At 49.3% G+C, this 17,931-nt stretch overlaps 1 protein-coding gene across 1 annotated transcript in view; it reads left to right on the forward strand.

The window, feature by feature from the left end:
• Positions 1–17,931, forward strand: part of LAMA5 (laminin subunit alpha 5) — a 259,245-nt gene that overhangs the window by 237,590 nt on the left and 3,724 nt on the right. The window lies entirely within an intron of this gene.

The following is a 17,931-nucleotide window of genomic DNA, read 5'->3' on the forward strand; positions in this document are numbered from 1 at the left end:
TGCTTAAAAATAATGAAATATGAGGACTCTCAAAAGTCTGTCTAAAAATGCAGCCTTACCAGTTCAGGTGCCACAACATGGCTGTGATGTAATGAGGGCTGAGTTTGGCGGCCGTGTGGGATGCCATGCCGGCCAAACTCTGACTTTTTTTTTAAAGGGGCAATCATGTAGAAGGCTAAACCATGCCATGTACATTATTGTCCAAGTTCAGCCGGCATCCCGAACAGCGACTTCATTTACATCCCGCCCATATCTGTTTGGGACCCTGGCATCTACCCATGTGCAAGCTGCTTGTTTGTAGAACTAGGACCATCTTTTAAGGAAAATACAGGTTTGTTTTGAGACATTGCTATCTGCCTCTATAGATTAAAATTCAGATTTTACTTGTATTTACGTAGATATGATGGACAGTATAACAACATCTAGTTTTGAATGCCTTGATTTTTAGTGGAGATATTGTTTGAGTGCCTGTCATCTGAAAGCAATACCCGTTTCACACTGCCGCGGTAATCCAGGTTACTGCTGGGTCCACCCGAGCCTCGGTGTGAAAGGGTCCATAAAAAATAACCCGGGAATTCAAACTGGATAGTGATCAGGGTTGGATACGGGAAGGACCCAGGTAATGGGGCAGTGTAAACGGGGTTTACAGCATAGGCAGAGACAGATTCCTGGTACTTGGAGATGATATCAACTCCGAGCACTGGCGGAAGCGTTAACACTGCAGTGTAAACAGGGCTGACCAGGGAATAGCCTAGATCGGAGCCATGGAGTAAACAGCATCTCTCCTGGGTTGGAACAGTGTCCCAAATCCTGGCTGTATGTTGTAGTACTTGTCTATCGGCAGCAAAAGGGAAGATTGACTTCAGGTAATTGGAGGGTTTCTGAAGCAGAAGGACGCAAACAAAAGACCAGTTTTTAGTAAGGGGGTTTGTTTAAATGTTGCCAATGCCCTCAAAATTTTCCATGAGGGTTTTAGAAAATAGGAACTCAACTCAGATCGATTTCAGGGTGACAGAGTTTGACATCAGCAGGTGCATGTTCTGTAATCTTAGTTCAAGTGCACGGATTTTAAACCAGACTGAATTTAAAATGCACTGCAAAAGTAGGTGTCAAAATTCTACGCCCTTAAACGTATCATGGCGCACATGTTTCGCGCTTTATACAATTGTTGGATATCTATGTATCACCATCTACTTTCTGTATGGTTCTGGATATAGCTTTGCAATAAAAATTACTCTGCTCTTATGCACAAACTGAATTGGAAATGCGATCCAGAAGCTGGCATTTTGCCCCTTTTGTACTGACTTGGAACCACATGGACTGAATTGGAAATAAACCCTCTATACCTACAGTATATATTCCAAATTCCAAGCCCCCTGAATCTTTATTGCTTTGAGTGCTGGAGCATTGATTTAGGGCAGTGCTTTTCAAAACCAGTACTCGGGACACGCTAAGTTTTACTATATCGATTTGTTGGAGCACAGGTGCATTCATTACAGACTGACACATTTTAAGTTCTAAATAATTTCACTTGAGGAGACCTGGAAAACATGCTTTGTTATACACCTTTTTCACGAACCTGGGTTATTGGTGGGTCTACCCAGGTCCCAGCTTGGTGTAAAAGGGTCCTTGAAAAAATGACTTGGGAATCCAACCCTGGTAGCAGTGCTGTGTAAGCAGCTCAACCCGTAAAATGTGTAAAAGCTGCTGATTGTCTGTGTACGCATCAAGGGAGTGTCTGTAAAAATTACATGCTGTCCAGACAATGGTTCCGTGTAAATTGGGCTAACCGGGTCCAAGGTGTAGTATGAACAGGGTCTGACCCGGGTTGAAACAGTGTCCAGAAACCTGGGTTGGACCTGGGATTTTGGTGGAAAAGTGGTATTAGTGTGTCCCGAAGACTGGATTTGAGAAGCACTGATCTACAACCACACTGACTGACATGAACTGAACCATTACAGTTGTTTTTAAGGATATCTATGCTTGACTCCAGATGGCTAAATAAAATTGACTGAGGTACATACTCCTTTGAAACCGCATTTTGTAGGTTGCACCTCGGAGCCGTACACTGGAGCTTTCTGGATGCAACCCACTCAGGCCCCTTTCACACTGGCGTCCGCAGCCTGGCATATGGCCGGGTTGGTGACGTGTGCGAAGGTGATGCTTGGAGATCATCTGATCTCCAAGCGTCGCCCGTCCCTATATTGTGAACGTGAAACTAGTTGCATCGACCTGGCAACCCGTTCACACCGCACAGCAACTTGGGTTGAAGCTGTATTCAGCCCTGGTTGCTACCAGGGTTGAAATACCGGGATGCACAGCAACTCTGGTTCACCTGTGCTCAAGGATGGATACCCTTAAAACCTGGACTGTAATGTTGGAGTTTGGGAAACTAGTTACTAGACTCCAAACCACCTGCATGTTTCAAATTCTATGCCTCTCTCTGCATTTACTTTTTTACCACTGACTTTTCACTTAGTTCAATCCACGTAGTACCAAATCAAATGAACAGTTCGTATAGTTTGAAACCTGTAGGAACTGTTAGATCATTTCAGTGCAGTCTGTCATTCCAAATCAGTGCAAGGTTTTCAAACCTTGTGAAGATACTGTTTGAGTTCAGAGCACTCATTTGACGTTCCAGACAATTTCTCCTTCATCCACTAGGGGCCACTGGAGTGTAGTTACAATGGGGAAATAGTAGGCAGTAATTGGGAGCTGGCACTTTAAAAATTCTCACACTGTGGCTAGCTCCTCCCCTACTATCTCCCCTCCAAGCCAGTCTTAGTTTAGTGCCCGAGGTAGCTGGTTCACTTGGGTTTAGCTAAAGAATTTTTACTTTTTTCTTTATTATTTTATTTTTCTTTTACACACGCACAGACTTGCAGCTCTGCCACTGCCAGTCTGCACCGCGGGAGCTGCCGGCGGGGTCCCATCGCAGCTGCGTGCGGCTCGGGATGGGCCTCGGCTGAGGGAGACACTGAGCTCTCCTGAGTTGGCGGACACCGCTGCGTGCGGCGCGTGTCGGGGCCGCTCAACCAGCAGAAGATTCCGGCAGCAAGGCAGCGGTGAGTATCAAAAATGGCCGGACACCGCTGCTTGCGGCGCGCGTCGGGGCCGATCGGTCGAGCAAAACTCCGCTGAGTGCGGCTCCTGACGACACTACATCAGGACAGCGGTGAGTACAATCTCCCCCCCTCCAGACTGATGTATGTTTTTACTTGATTTAATGTGTAGGCGCACTTACTGATTTGAACTTGGCGCCATTATGTGGGGGGCGGAGCTTCAGCCCGCTCTGTAAGCGGGCTCAGCGCTCTTCACTACACGACTGCAACACAGCCGGGTGATATATATATTTACATTCCGCGGGTAATACATTCTCCCTGCGGGTAATACAAGGGGCGGAGCTAACTCCCGCTCCGTTCGGCGGGCTCAGGCTCTCCTCGACCCGACCGCAACATACAGGCGGCCGGGGAGATACATCTCTCCAGGCGGCTGGGGAGATACATTTACACTCTCCACTTAAGACCGTTCCCTGGCCGCAGCAAGGCGGCCGGGGAGATGCATTTCCTAAGTGAGGCGGCCGGGGGATACAGGGACGCTTTTCCGCTGACTATGCAGCGGATTCAAATTTGGCGCCGAAGCAAGGGGGCGGAGCTAACTCCCGCTCTGTACGGCGGGCTCTCTCCGCTCCCCGGCCACTGCAGCATGGCACGCCGCTCCACAGTCCCCCGCTCCCCGGGCCGCTCAAAGCTCATTTCCTCTCCTGGCTGTGCAGGGAGGATTCTGTGCATAGTACAAGGTATGAGGGGGGTTGATGGCTTATAACAGCGGGCTCCCCGGCGGCGGCTCCCAGCTCGGTTACTGTCTCTAGGCAACACACCTGTCTCTGGGGGTTTTAGTTTTTCTAGGCATTGTTGCTGCTGAAATATAGCTACATTCCTCCATGCAGGGGAGTCCTCTGCCCGGCATTTTATACATGTAGATCAGGGAACCTGCTCTATTACACATAGATAGTATTTATCTACCCTATTAGGTTCACATACACAGTATTTCTCTACCCGGTTGGGTTCACTGTGGTGTGTGTGTGTGTATGTGTATATATATATATATATATATATATATATATATATATATATATATATAAACATATCTATATATCTATCTAAGTGTGTGTGGGTATGTATATAGATATATGCATACAATACCATATATAGGGGATAAAACAAACACTTCCGCAATGTTTTCTAATAACAAAATACCCCACCTTGCCACATAACATTTTCCCCCATCTTTTCTCGCAGGCTGGTCACCATTTTGAAAAGCCAGCGCAACCTCCGAGAAACTTCTGGTGCACCTAAATTAGCGGTACACTACATACAGGGAGGGGTGTTGCCTTCCCTTTATTATTCCTTGGTGTCACTAGTTACTAATGCTATTAGTAATTTAGGGAATGTATTTAAGGCATCAGACAAATAGCGCTGTGTGGCTCAGTACGCTAGTAGCGGGTATCTGAACATCCAAAAAAAAAAAAAAAAAACTTTAAGGGGAGCTCCTATAGCCTAGGGCTAAGACTCCTGTCCCACAGCGCAGCGCTACTGGTTCAGGTCTCCGCTGCTCCAGAAAGTTTATTTGAATCGTGTCGGTCACTATACATTATAGTGCAGACCTTACATAGGGCTCTGTTTATTTAACCAACCTTTTCTCCTTTTGTTGGTCTCACCTGGGATAGTCAAAGAATTCCCTCTTAGGTGTGAAGTATGCGGTGGAGCCATCTGCTTAGCCCTCCACGCACCTGCAGGACACTCCTGTTTGAACAGCTCAGATTATACAGGTAATGTCGCTATTGACCAGAGACCTGGTACGTCATTTCACCTCTCCAGGTTTCTTAAGGAACCTTGCTAACCTTCCATGTTACAATACTAATGATGTCTGTTTTCTGTGGAGTCTGAACCAGTGTCTCAGAATATCCAGGTGCATTATACAGCAGTTCGGCTGATACTGCAGGTAAAGGAGACGGACACGTCAAGTCCATCAGGGTTCGACGCCGATGCCGAAATGGCAGCGACTGGTCCAGTTTCGGAGTAGCTGCACATGCTCCGGTAGGCGGCCGGCAGACACCCGAATACACAATTTTAGGTATCAAACAATGTGTGTTTTCCTATCCTTTCCCCGCAGACGGCACAAAAGGGTATCAGAACCTCTCCAGGGTATACCCCTCGATGTATCGCCGGTCCAACAAGCTGCCGTTTTCCTGAGGCAACCTGGCTCAGGGATCCATCGAAGACACATATACGGCAGCGGGGTTCTACCTTGTCCGGAGCAGGTAGGTTGTGGAACAATTGTCCTCTAGGTTACAGGATGTTTTGCATCAGGATCAATTGATACTTTGGTACAGGTCAGAATCACGATTCTGCTTTATGTTCTTTGGAGGTCTCCACGTCTGTAGACTCGGAACCTGCATTTTCGCTTCGGCTGTCTTAACCCGACGACCTCTGGGGCTGCGACAGTGACAGGTGAACATGAAATCCTACGGGGCAGATGGCTCAGGGGAAGGAACTTTCTGCAGGATTTCTTGAACCATTGAAGGTAAGTCCACTTTGATTTCTCCTACTACTGCCCCAGCTCCAAGACAGACCTTTATCGGTCTTTCCTTTAGATTTTTCCGTGCCCTTTCAAGCTTTCGACTCCACACGGGCGATATCTCCGTACCCAGGGGGTCTCAGGGTAAAAAGGCTGAAGCAGAGGTTCAACATCCTCGGTCCAGTCTGATTTTCGGTCATCCTGTACACCCACTACAGGTCAGACTTTCCTACCACCTGGAGGGTCCCAGGGTAGGCGCTGGTCGGTGGGACAAGGCTTGAGCGGTTACAGACTAGATTTTGGGGTACAACCGTCTCAGGAGTCCCTCGGCATGGATCGGCCGATTTACAATGACAAGAGTCATAATGCAGGCGGCGCTCCATATGCTTCTAATCGCAAAGGGTGTTGTTCCCTGTTTTTCACATATCATTTGAATCGGGACAGTTCTCAGGCCTTTGTTTTCTTTTCACGTTCCGAAGCCAGTTGGCTCGGCCAGGCCTATTCTGGCCTTAGAATCCTTTCAGTCTGTGATCGCTAGTTTGAACAAAAAAGGGAGTTTTACGTGTCCCTTGTCTTCAGAGATGCATGTTTACTGATTTCCGCTGGGTTTCCTTATCGGGCTTTTCTCAGATTCGCATTATAGGATTCTTTTCACTGTCAGTCTTTTCCTTTTGGTCTCTCTTCCGCTCCCACAGGGTTCAGGAAGATCACAGAATAACTCTTTTTCAAGGGCAGGAGGTGACGTTGGTTCCCTAATGGGACAATCTACTGCTACTGTCCCACTCTGTACATTAGGGGCTTCTGAATATCCGGAGGATCCAGGAGCTTCTGGTTCGACACAGATCCAATTTATGCTCCTCATAAACGTTTTCTCAACAGGGTCCGTCGGAGGATTTTTCCTTCCTCGGTACCAGGTACTCTATTTCTTCAGTCAAACTGCGACGCAATGAGTGGTCGCCTACATTCCCCTCGAGCGGGGGACAACAATCTTCTTTCCAGGTCAAGCCACCAGGTCAGACTCCCGGGTGAGGGAACATTCCCCGGAGTTTGGTCAGCTGGTCCGCTGTGGGCGGAGATTTCGGATCGACCTCAGGGCGTTCTGACTGACTCTTTAACCCTTTCCTACTCTCGGACGTGAGCTCTGGCGGCAATAGCCGAGGATGCCCTCAGGGTTCCTGGGAGTTTCGGGTTATTCTATCCTGCCTCCTTTTCTATTTCTACCTCACGGTCGATAACACAGGAGGGGAATATACGTGCTAGTCCTCTCCGTGGCTCTGGTTGGGCCTCGCATGACTTGAAGATACAGCTACACCTGTTGTCAGTAGAGGAGCCTTAGCTCCTACCTCGACTGGACTGTCTACTTCAACAGGGTCCTTTTCTTTGTTCATCTTACACTGGTTTCGTTTAACCGTGTGACTGTTCACGAGACCTCAGAAGGGAGGAGTTCCCTAGTTCGGTTAGGCCTACTGGGCCCCAATTTCAGAAGTCTGTTACCTCTTCTCGCTTTTGCCACTTTTGGAAAACTTTATGGGACATAAGGATAAAAATAAGAATTTACTTACCGATAATTCTATTTCTCATAGTCCGTAGTGGATGCTGGGGACTCCGAAAGGACCATGGGGGGAATAGCGGCTCCGCAGGAGACTGGGCACAAAAGTAAAAGCTTTAAGACTACCTGGTGTGCACTGGCTCCTCCCCCTATGACCCTCCTCCAAGCCTCAGTTAGGATACTGTGCCCGGACGAGCGTACACAATAAGGAAGGATTTTGAATCCCGGGTAAGACTCATACCAGCCACACCAATCACACCGTACAACTTGTGATCTGAACCCAGTTAACAGCATGATAACAGAGGAGCCTCTGAAAAGATGGCTCACAACAATAATAACCCGATTTTTTGTAACAATAACTATGTACAAGTATTGCAGACAATCTGCACTTGGGATGGGCGCCCAGCATCCACTACGGACTACGAGAAATAGAATTATCGGTAAGTAAATTCTTATTTTCTCTAACGTCCTAAGTGGATGCTGGGGACTCCGTAAGGACCATGGGGATTATACCAAAGCTCCCAAACGGGCGGGAGAGTGCGGATGACTCTGCAGCACCAAATGAGAGAACTCCAGGTCCTCCTCAGCCAGGGTATCAATTTTGTAGAATTTTACAAACGTATTTGCTCCTGACCAAGTAGCTGCTCGGCAAAGTTGTAAAGCCGAGACCCCTCGGGCAGCCGCCCAAGATGAGCCCACCTTCCTTGTGGAGTGGGCATTTACAGATTTTTGGCTGTGGCAGGCCTGCCACAGAATGTGCAAGTTGAATTGTACTACAATTCCAACGAGCAATAGTCTGCTTAGAAGCAGGAGCACCCAGCTTGTTGGGTGCATACAGGATAAACAGCGAGTCAGATTTTCTGACTCCAGCCGTCCTGGAAACATATATTTTCAGGGCCCTGACAACGTCTAGCAACTTGGAGTCCTCCAAGTCCCTAGTAGCCGTAGGCACCACAATAGGTTGGTTCAGGTGAAACGCTGAAACCACCTTAGGGAGAAACTGAGGACGAGTCCTCAATTCCGCCCTGTCCGAATGGAAAATCAGATAAGGGCTTTTACAGGATAAAGCCGCCAATTCTGACACGCGCCTGGCCCAGGCCAGGGCCAACAGCATGACCACTTTCCATGTGAGATATTTTAACTCCACAGATTTAAGTGGTTCAAACCAATGTGACTTTTGGAACCCAAAAACTACATTGAGATCCCAAAGTGCCACTGGAGGCACAAAAGGAGGCTGTATATGCAGTACCCCTTTTACAAACGTCTGAACTTCCGGGACTGAAGCTAGTTCTTTTTGGAAGAAAATTGACAGGGCCGAAATTTGAACCTTAATGGACCCCAATTTCAGGCCCATAGACACTCCTGTTTGCAGGAAATGTAGGAATCGACCCAGTTGAATTTCCTCCGTCGGGCCTTACTGGCCTCGCACCACGCAACATATTTTCGCCAAATGCGGTGATAATGTTTTGCGGTTACATCCTTCCTGGCTTTGATCAGGATAGGGATGACTTCATCCGGAATGCCTTTTTTCCTTCAGGATCCGGCGTTCAACCGCCATGCCGTCAAACGCAGCCGCGGTAAGTCTTGGAACAGACAGGGTCCTTGCTGGAGCAGGTCCCTTCTTAGAGGTAGAGGCCACGGATCCTTCGTGAGCATCTCTTGAAGTTCCGGTTACCAAGTCCTTCTTGGCCAATCCGGAGCCACGAATATAGTGCTTACTCCTCTCCATCTTATCAATCTCAGTACCTTGGGTATGAGAGGCAGAGGAGGGAATACATACACTGACTGGTACACCCACGGTGTTACCAGAGCGTCTACAGCTATTGCCTGAGGGTCCCTTGACCTGGCGCAATACCTGTCGAGTTTTTCCCAACGGTTTATAATCATGTGGAAGACTTCTGGGTGAAGTCTCCACTCTCCCGGGTGGAGGTCGTGTCTGCTGAGGAAGTCTGCTTCCCAGTTGTCCACTCCCGGAATGAATACTGCTGACAGTGCTATCACATGATTTTCCGCCCAGCGAAGAATCCTTGCAGCTTCTGCCATTGCCCTCCTGCTTCTTGTGCCACCCTGTCTGTTTACGTGGGTGACTGCCGTGATGTTGTCCGACTGGATCAACACCGGCTGACCTTGAAGCAGAGGTCTTGCTAAGCTTAGAGCATTGTAAATGGCCCTTAGCTTCAGGATATTTATGTGAAGTGATGTCTCCAGGCTTGACCATAAGCCCTGGAAATTCCTTCCCTGTGTGACTGCTCCCCAGCCTCGCAGGCGGCATCCGTGGTCACCAGGACCCAGTCCTGAATGCCGAATCTGCGGCCCTCTAGAAGATGAGCACTCTGCAACCACCACAGGAGGGACACCCTTGTCCTTGGTGACAGGGTTATCCGCTGATGCATCTGAAGATGCGACCCGGACCATTTGTCCAGCAGGTCCCACTGGAAAGTTCTTGCGTGGAATCTGCCGAATGGGATTGCTTCGTAGGAAGCCACCATTTTACCCAGAACCCTTGTGCATTGATGCACTGAGAGTTGGCTCGGTTTTAGGAGGTTCCTGACTAGCTCAGATAACTCCCTGGCTTTCTCCTCCGGGAGAAACACCTTTTTCTGGACTGTGTCCAGGATCATCCCTAGGAACAGAAGACGAGTCGTCGGAACCAGCTGCGATTTTGGAATATTGAGAATCCAATCGTGCTGCCGCAACACTACCTGAGATAGTGCTACACCGACCTCCAACTGTTCCCTGGATCTTACCCTTATCAGGGAATCGTCCAAGTAAGGGATAACTAAAATTCCCTTCCTTCGAAGGAATATCATCATTTCGGCCATTACCTTGGTAAAGACCCGGGGTGCCGTGGACCATCCATACGGCAGCGTCTGAACTGATAGTGACAGTTCTGTACCATAAACCTGAGGTACCCTTGGTGAGAAGGGTAAATTGGGACATGAAGGTAAGCATCCTTGATGTCCCGAGACATCATGTAGTCCCCTTCTTCCAGGTTCGCAATCACTGCTCTGAGTGACTCAATCTTGAATTTGAACCTCTGTATGTAAGTGTTCAAAGATTTTAGATTTAGACTCTGTCTCACCGAGCCGTCCGGCTTCGGTACCACAACAGTGTGGAATAATACCCCGTTCCCTGTTGCAGGAGGGGTACCTTGATTATCACCTGCTGGGAATACAGCTTGTGAATGGCTTCCAAAACTGTCTCCCTGTCAGAAGGAGACATCGGTAAAGCCGACTTTAGGAAACGGCGAGGGGGAGACGTCTCGAATTCCAATTTGTACCCCTGAGATATCACCTGAAGGATCCAGGGGTCTACTTGCGAGTGAGCCCACTGCGCGCTGAAATTCATTGAGACGGGCCCCCCACCGTGCCTGATTCTGCTTGTAAAGCCCCAGCGTCATACTGAGGGCTTGGCAGAGGCGGGAGAGGGTTTCTGTTCCTGGGAACTGGCTGATTTCTGCAGCCTTTTTCCTCTCCCTCTGTCACGGGGCAGAAATGAGGAACCTTTTGCCCGCTTGTCCACGAAAAGACTGCGCCTGATAATACGGCGTCTTCTCATGTTGAGAGGCGACCTGGGGTACAAACGTGGATTTCCCAGCTGTTGCCGTGGCCACCAGGTCTGAAAGACCGACCCCAAATAACTCCTCCCCTTAATAAGGCAATACTTCCAAATGCCGTTTGGAATCCGCATCACCTGACCACTGTCGTGTCCATAACCCTCTACTGGTAGAAATGGACAACGCACTTAGACTTGATGCCAGTCGGCAAATATTCCGCTGTGCATCACGCATATATAGAAATGCATCTTTCAAATGCTCTATAGGCAATAATATACTGTCCCTATCTAGGGTATCAATATTTTCAGTCAGGGAATCCGACCACGCCAACCCAGCACTGCACATCCAGGCTGAGGCGATTGCTGGTCGCAGTATAACACCAGTATGTGTGTAAATACATTTTAGGATACCCTCCTGCTTTCTATCAGCAGGATCCTTAAGGGCGGCCATCTCAGGAGAGGGTAGAGCCCTTGTTCTTACAAGCGTGTGAGCGCTTTATCCACCCTAGGGGGTGTTTCCCAACGCACCCTAACCTCTGGCGGGAAAGGATATAATGCCAATAACATTTTAGAAATTATCAGTTGTTATCGGGGGAAACCCACGCATAATCACACACCTCATTTAATTTCTCAGATTCAGGAAAACTACAGGTAGTTTTTCCTCACCGAACATAATACCCCTTTTTGGTGGTACTCGTATTATCAGAATGTGTAAAACATTTTTCATTGCCTCAATCATGTAACGTGTGGCCCTACTGGAAGTCACATTTGTCTCTTCACCGTCGACACTGGAGTCAGTATCCGTGTCGGCGTCTATATCTGCCATCTGAGGTAACGGGCGCTTTAGAGCCCCTGACGGCCTATGAGACGTCTGGACAGGCACAAGCTGAGTAGCCGGCTGTCTCATGTCAACCACTGTCTTTTATACAGAGCTGACACTGTCACGTAATTCCTTCCAACAGTTCATCCACTCAGGTGTCGACCCCCTAGGGGGTGACATCACTATTACAGGCAATCTGCTCCGTCTCCACATCATTTTTCTCCCCATACATGTCGACACAAACGTACCGACACACAGCACACACACAGGGAATGCTCTGATAGAGGACAGGACCCCACTAGCCCTTTGGGGAGACAGAGGGAGAGTTTGCCAGCACACACCAGAGTGCTATATATATACAGGGATAACCTTATATAAGTGTTTTTCCCCTTATAGCTGCTGTATTGTTAATACTGCGCATAATTAGTGCCCCCCTCTCTTTTTTAACCCTTTCTGTAGTGTAGTGACTGCAGGGGAGAGCCAGGGGAGCTTCCCTCCAACTGAGCTGTGAGGGAAAATGGCGCCAGTGTGCTGAGGAGATAGGCTCCGCCCCTTTTCGAGGACTTTTCTCCTGCTTTTTTATGGATTCTGGCAGGGGTTAAAATTCATCCATATAGCCCTGGGGGCTATATGTGATGTATTTTCGCCAGCCAAGGTGTTTTTATTGCTGCTCAGGGCGCCCCCCCCTAGCGCCCTGCACCCTCAGTGACCGAAGTGTGAAGTGTGCTGAGGAGCAATGGCGCACAGCTGCAGTGCTGTGCGCTACCTTGGTGAAGACAGGACGTCTTCTGCCGCCGATTTTCCGGACCTCTTCTGTCTTCTGGCTCTGCAAGGGGGCCGGCGGCGCGGCTCTGGGACCCATCCATGGCTGGGCCTGTGATCGTCCCTCTGGAGCTAATGTCCAGTAGCCTAAGAAGCCCAATCCACTCTGCACGCAGGTGAGTTCGCTTCTTCTCCCCTTAGTCCCTCGATGCAGTGAGCCTGTTGCCAGCAGGTCTCACTGAAAATAAAAAACCTAAAACTAAACTTTTCACTAAGCAGCTCAGGAGAGCCACCTAGTGTGCACCCTTCTCGTTCGGGCACAAAAATCTAACTGAGGCTTGGAGGAGGGTCATAGGGGGAGGAGCCAGTGCACACCAGGTAGTTCTAAAGCTTTACTTTTGTGCCCAGTCTCCTGCGGAGCAGCTATTCCCCATGGTCCTTACGGAGTCCCCAGCATCCACTTCGGACGTTAGAGAAACATATATTTTCAGGGCCCTGACTACGTCCAGCAACTTGGAATCCTCCAAGTCCCTAGTAGCCGCAGGCACCACAATAGGCTGGTTTAAGTGAAAAGCTGAAACCACCTTAGGGAGAAATTGAGGACGAGTCCTCAATTCTGCCCTGTCCGTATGAAAAATTAGGTAAGGGCTTTTATAGGATAAAGCCTCCAATTCTGAGACACGCCTGGCTGAGGCCAGGGCTAACAGCATTACCACTTTCCATGTGAGATATTTTAAGTCCACAGTGGTGAGTGGTTCAAACCAATGTGATTTTAGGAACCCCAAAACTACATTGAGATCCCAAGGTGCCACTGGAGGCACAAAAGGAGGCTGTATATGCAGTACCCCCTTGACAAACGTCTGGACTTCAGGAACTGAAGCTAGTTCTTTTTGGAAGAATATTGACAGGGCCGAAATTTGAACCTTAATGGACCCTAATTTTAGACCCATAGACAGTCCTGTTTGCAGGAAATGCAGGAAACGACCCAGTTGAAATTCCTCTGTAGGGGCCTTCCTGGCCTCACACCACGCAACATATTTTCGCCAAATACGGTGATAATGTTGCACAGTTACATCCTTCCTGGCTTTGATCAGGGTAGGGATGACTTCATCCGGAATGCCTTTTTCCTTCAGGATCCGGCGTTCAACCGCCATGCCGTCAAACGCAGCCGCGGTAAGTCTTGGAACAGACATGGTCCCTGCTGGAGCAGGTCCTTTCTTAGAGGTAGAGGCCACGGGTCTTCCGTGAGCATCTCTTGAAGTTCCGGGTACCAAGTCCTTCTTGGCCAATCCGGAGCCACGAGTATAGTCCTTACTCCTCTCCTTATGATTCTCAGTACCTTGGGTATGAGAGGCAGAGGAGGGAACACATACACTGACTGGTACACCCACGGTGTTACCAGAGCGTCCACAGCTATTGCCTGAGGGTCCCTTGACCTGGCGCAATATCTGTCCAGTTTTTTGTTGAGGCGGGACGCCATCATGTCCACCTTTTGGTTTTTCCCAACGGTTCACAATCATGTGGAAGACTTCTGGGTGAAGTCCCCACTCCCCCGGGTGGAGATCGTGTCTGCTGAGGAAGTCTGCTTCCCAGTTGTCCACTCCCGGAATGAACACTGCTGACAGTGCTATCACATGATTTTCCGCCCAGCGAAGAATCCTTGCAACTTCCGTCATTGCCCTCCTGCTTCTTGTGCCGCCCTGTCTGTTTACGTGGGCGACTGCCGTGATGTTGTCCGACTGGATCAGCACCGGCTGACCCTGAAGCAGAGGCCTTGCCTGACTTAGGGCATTGTAAATGGCCCTTAGTTCCAGGATATTTATGTGAAGTGACGTTTCCATGCTTGACCACAAGCCCTGGAAATTTCTTCCCTGTGTGACTGCTCCCCAGCCTCTCAGGCTGGCATCCGTGGTCACCAGGACCCAGTCCTGAATGCCGAATCTGCGGCCCTCTAGAAGATGAGCACTCTGCAACCACCACAGGAGAGACACCCTTGTCCTTGGAGACAGGGTTATCCGCTGATGCATTTGAAGATGCGATCCGGACCATTTGTCCAGCAGATCCCACTGAAAAGTTCTTGCGTGGAATCTGCCGAATGGAATCGCTTCGTAAGAAGCCACCATTTTTCCCAGGACCCTTGTGCATTGATGCACTGACACTTGGCCTGGTTTTAGGAGGTTCCTGACTAGGTCGGATAACTCCCTGGCTTTCTCCTCCGGGAGAAACACCTTTTTCTGTACTGTGTCCAGAATCATCCCTAGGAACAGCAGACGTGTCGTCGGAATCAGCTGCGATTTTGGAATATTTAGAATCCATCCGTGCTGTCGTAGTACTACTTGAGATAGTGCTACTCCGACCTCTAACTGTTCTCTGGACCTTGCCCTTATCAGGAGATCGTCCAAGTAAGGGATAATTAAGACGCCTTTTCTTCGAAGAAGAATCATCATTTCGGCCATTACCTTGGTAAAGACCCGGGGTGCCGTGGACAATCCAAACGGCAGCGTCTGAAACTGATAGTGACAGTTCTGTACTACAAACCTGAGGTACCCTTGGTGAGAAGGGCAAATTGGGACATGGAGGTAAGCATCCTTGATGTCCAGGGACACCATATAGTCCCCTTCTTCCTGGTTCGCTATCACTGCTCTGAGTGATTCCATCTTGAATTTGAACCTTTGTATGTAAGTGTTCAAGGATTTCAGATTTAAAATAGGTCTCACCGAGCCGTCCGGCTTCAGTACCACAAACAGCGTGGAATAATACCCCTTTCCCTGTTGTAGGAGGGGTACCTTGATTATCACCTGCTGGGAATACAGCTTGTGAATGGCTTCCAATACCGCCTCCCTGTCGGGGGGAGATGTTGGTAAAGCAGACTTCAGGAACCGGCGAGGGGGAGACGTCTCGAATTCCAATTTGTACCCCTGAGATACTACCTGCAGGATCCAGGGGTCCACTTGCGAGTGAGCCCACTGCGCGCTGAAATTCTTGAGACGGGCCCCCACCGTGCCTGAGTCCGCTTGTAAGGCCCAAGCGTCATGCTGAGGACTTGGCAGAAGCGGGGGAGGGTTTCTGTTCCTGGGAAGAGGCTGTCTGCTGCAGTCTTTTTCCCCTTCCTCTGCCCCGGGGCAGATACGAGTGGCCTTTTGCCCGCTTGCCCTTATGGGGACGAAAGGACTGAGCCTGAAAAGACGGTGTCTTTTTATGCTGAGAGGTGACCTGGGGTAAAAAGGTGGATTTCCCAGCCGTTGCCGTGGCCACCAGGTCCGATAGACCGACCCCAAATAACTCCTCCCCTTTATACGGCAATACTTCCATATGCCGTTTGGAATCCGCATCACCTGACCACTGTCGCGTCCATAACCCTCTTCTTGCAGAAATGGACAGCGCACTCACTCTTGATGCCAGAGTGCAAATATCCCTCTGTGCATCTCTCATATATAGAAATGCATCCTTTAAATGCTCTATAGTCAATAATATATTGTCCCTGTCCAGGGTATCAATATTTTCAGTCAGGGAATCCGACCAAGCCACCCCAGCACTGCACATCCAGGCTGAGGCGATTGCTGGTCGCAGTATAATACCAGTATGTGTGTATATACTTTTTAGGATATTTTCCAGCTTCCTATCAGCTGGTTCCTTGAGGGCGGCCGTATCAGGAGACGGTAACGCCACTTGTTTTGATAAGCGTGTGAGCGCCTTATCCACCCTGGGGGGTGTTTCCCAACGTGCCCTAACCTCTGGCGGGAAAGGGTATAATGCCAATAATTTTTTAGAAATTAGCAGTTTTTTATCGGGGGAAACCCACGCTTCATCACACACCTCATTTAATTCATCTGATTCAGGAAAAACTACGGGTAGTTTTTTTTTCACACCCCACATAATACCCTTTTTTGTGGTACTTGTAGTATCAGAAATGTTCAAAACCTCCTTCATTGCCGTGATCATGTAACGCGTGGCCCTACTGGAAAATACGTTTGTTTCCTCACCGTCGACACTGGAGTCAGTGTCCGTGTCTGGGTCTGTGTCGACCACCTGAGGTAACGGGCGCTTTAGAGCCCCTGACGGTGTTTGAGACGCCTGTACAGGTATTAACTGATTTGCCGGCTGTCTCATGTCGTCAACAGTCTTTTGTAAAGTGCTGACACTATCACGTAATTCCTTCCATAAGACCATCCAGTCAGGTGTCGACTCCCTAGGGGGTGACATCACTAATACAGGCAATTGCTCCGCCTCCATACCATTTTCCTCCTCATACATGTCGACACAACGTACCGACACACAGCACACACACAGGGAATGCTCTGATAGAGGACAGGACCCCACTAGCCCTTTGGGGAGACAGAGGGAGAGTTTGCCAGCACACACCAGAGCGCTATATATATACAGGGATAACCTTATATAAGTGTTTTTCCCTCATATAGCTGCTGTATAGATTTATCTGCCAATTTAGTGCCCCCCCTCTCTTGTTTTACCGTTTCTGTAGTGCAGGACTGCAGGGGAGAGTCAGGGAGCTTCCCTCCAACGGAGCTGTGAGGAAAAATGGCGCCAGTGTGCTGAGGAGATAGGCTCCGCCCCCTTCTCGGCGGCCGTTCTCCCGCTTTTTTATGGAAAAACAGGCATGAGTTAAATGCATCCATATAGCCCAGGAGCTATATGTGATGCATTTTTTGCCCCCTAAGGTGTTTATATTGCGTCTCAGGGCGCCCCCACCCAGCGCCCTGCACCCTCAGTGACCGGAGTGTGAAGTGTGCTGAGAGCAATGGCGCACAGCTGCGGTGCTGTGCGCTACCTTATTGAAGACAGGACGTCTTCTGCCGCCGATTTTTCTGGACCTCTTCTGCTCTTCTGGCTCTGTAAGGGGGACGGCGGCGCGGCTCTGGGACCCATCCATGGCTGGGCCTGTGATCGTCCCTCTGGAGCTAATGTCCAGTAGCCTAAGAAGCCCAATTCACTCTGCACGCAGGTGAGTTCGCTTCTTCTCCCCTTAGTCCCTCGATGCAGTGAGCCTGTTGCCAGCAGGTCTCACTGAAAATAAAAAACCTAAAACTAAACTTTTTTCTAAGCAGCTCAGGAGAGCCACCTAGACTGCACCCTTCTCGTTCGGGCACAAAAATCTAACTGAGGCTTGGAGGAGGGTCATAGGGGGAGGAGCCAGTGCACACCAGGTAGTCTTAAAGCTTTTACTTTTGTGCCCAGTCTCCTGCGGAGCCGCTATTCCCCCCATGGTCCTTTCGGAGTCCCCAGCATCCACTAGGACGTCAGAGAAAGGGGGTTTCCCCTTCTTTCAGTTACCATTCAGCCGTCATCTTTGGTTTCTGTGGGAGGTTTTGCTCCGCTGCGCTTCAAACCACACTGACCGTAATTTTAGGTCTCTGCCTTTTTCGGTTTTCTTCCAAAAGAGATTAGCCTAGCGGCCGTAAGATCGGCCTCTTTTTCAGGGAGTACTCTATTGGCAACTCCCCTGGCTGAGCTTCGGCCTCAGCGGTCGTTTCTTCCAGAGGGGATGTCCATTTTTCATATAAATCTGACACTAGTGTTTTTCGGTTCTCTTTGAATGTTGTCAGGGCTCGCAGACTCTCTCTACAGAGGTCTTAGGCTATTCGATGAAGTGTTTTTCTTATTTGTTCTGTACGATGCTCCCGTGCTAAATAGCCGGGGGCCCAGCATA

The sequence above is a fragment of the Pseudophryne corroboree genome, chromosome 3 (assembly GCF_028390025.1).
Source record: "Pseudophryne corroboree isolate aPseCor3 chromosome 3, aPseCor3.hap2, whole genome shotgun sequence".
Lineage (NCBI taxonomy): Eukaryota > Metazoa > Chordata > Amphibia > Anura > Myobatrachidae > Pseudophryne > Pseudophryne corroboree.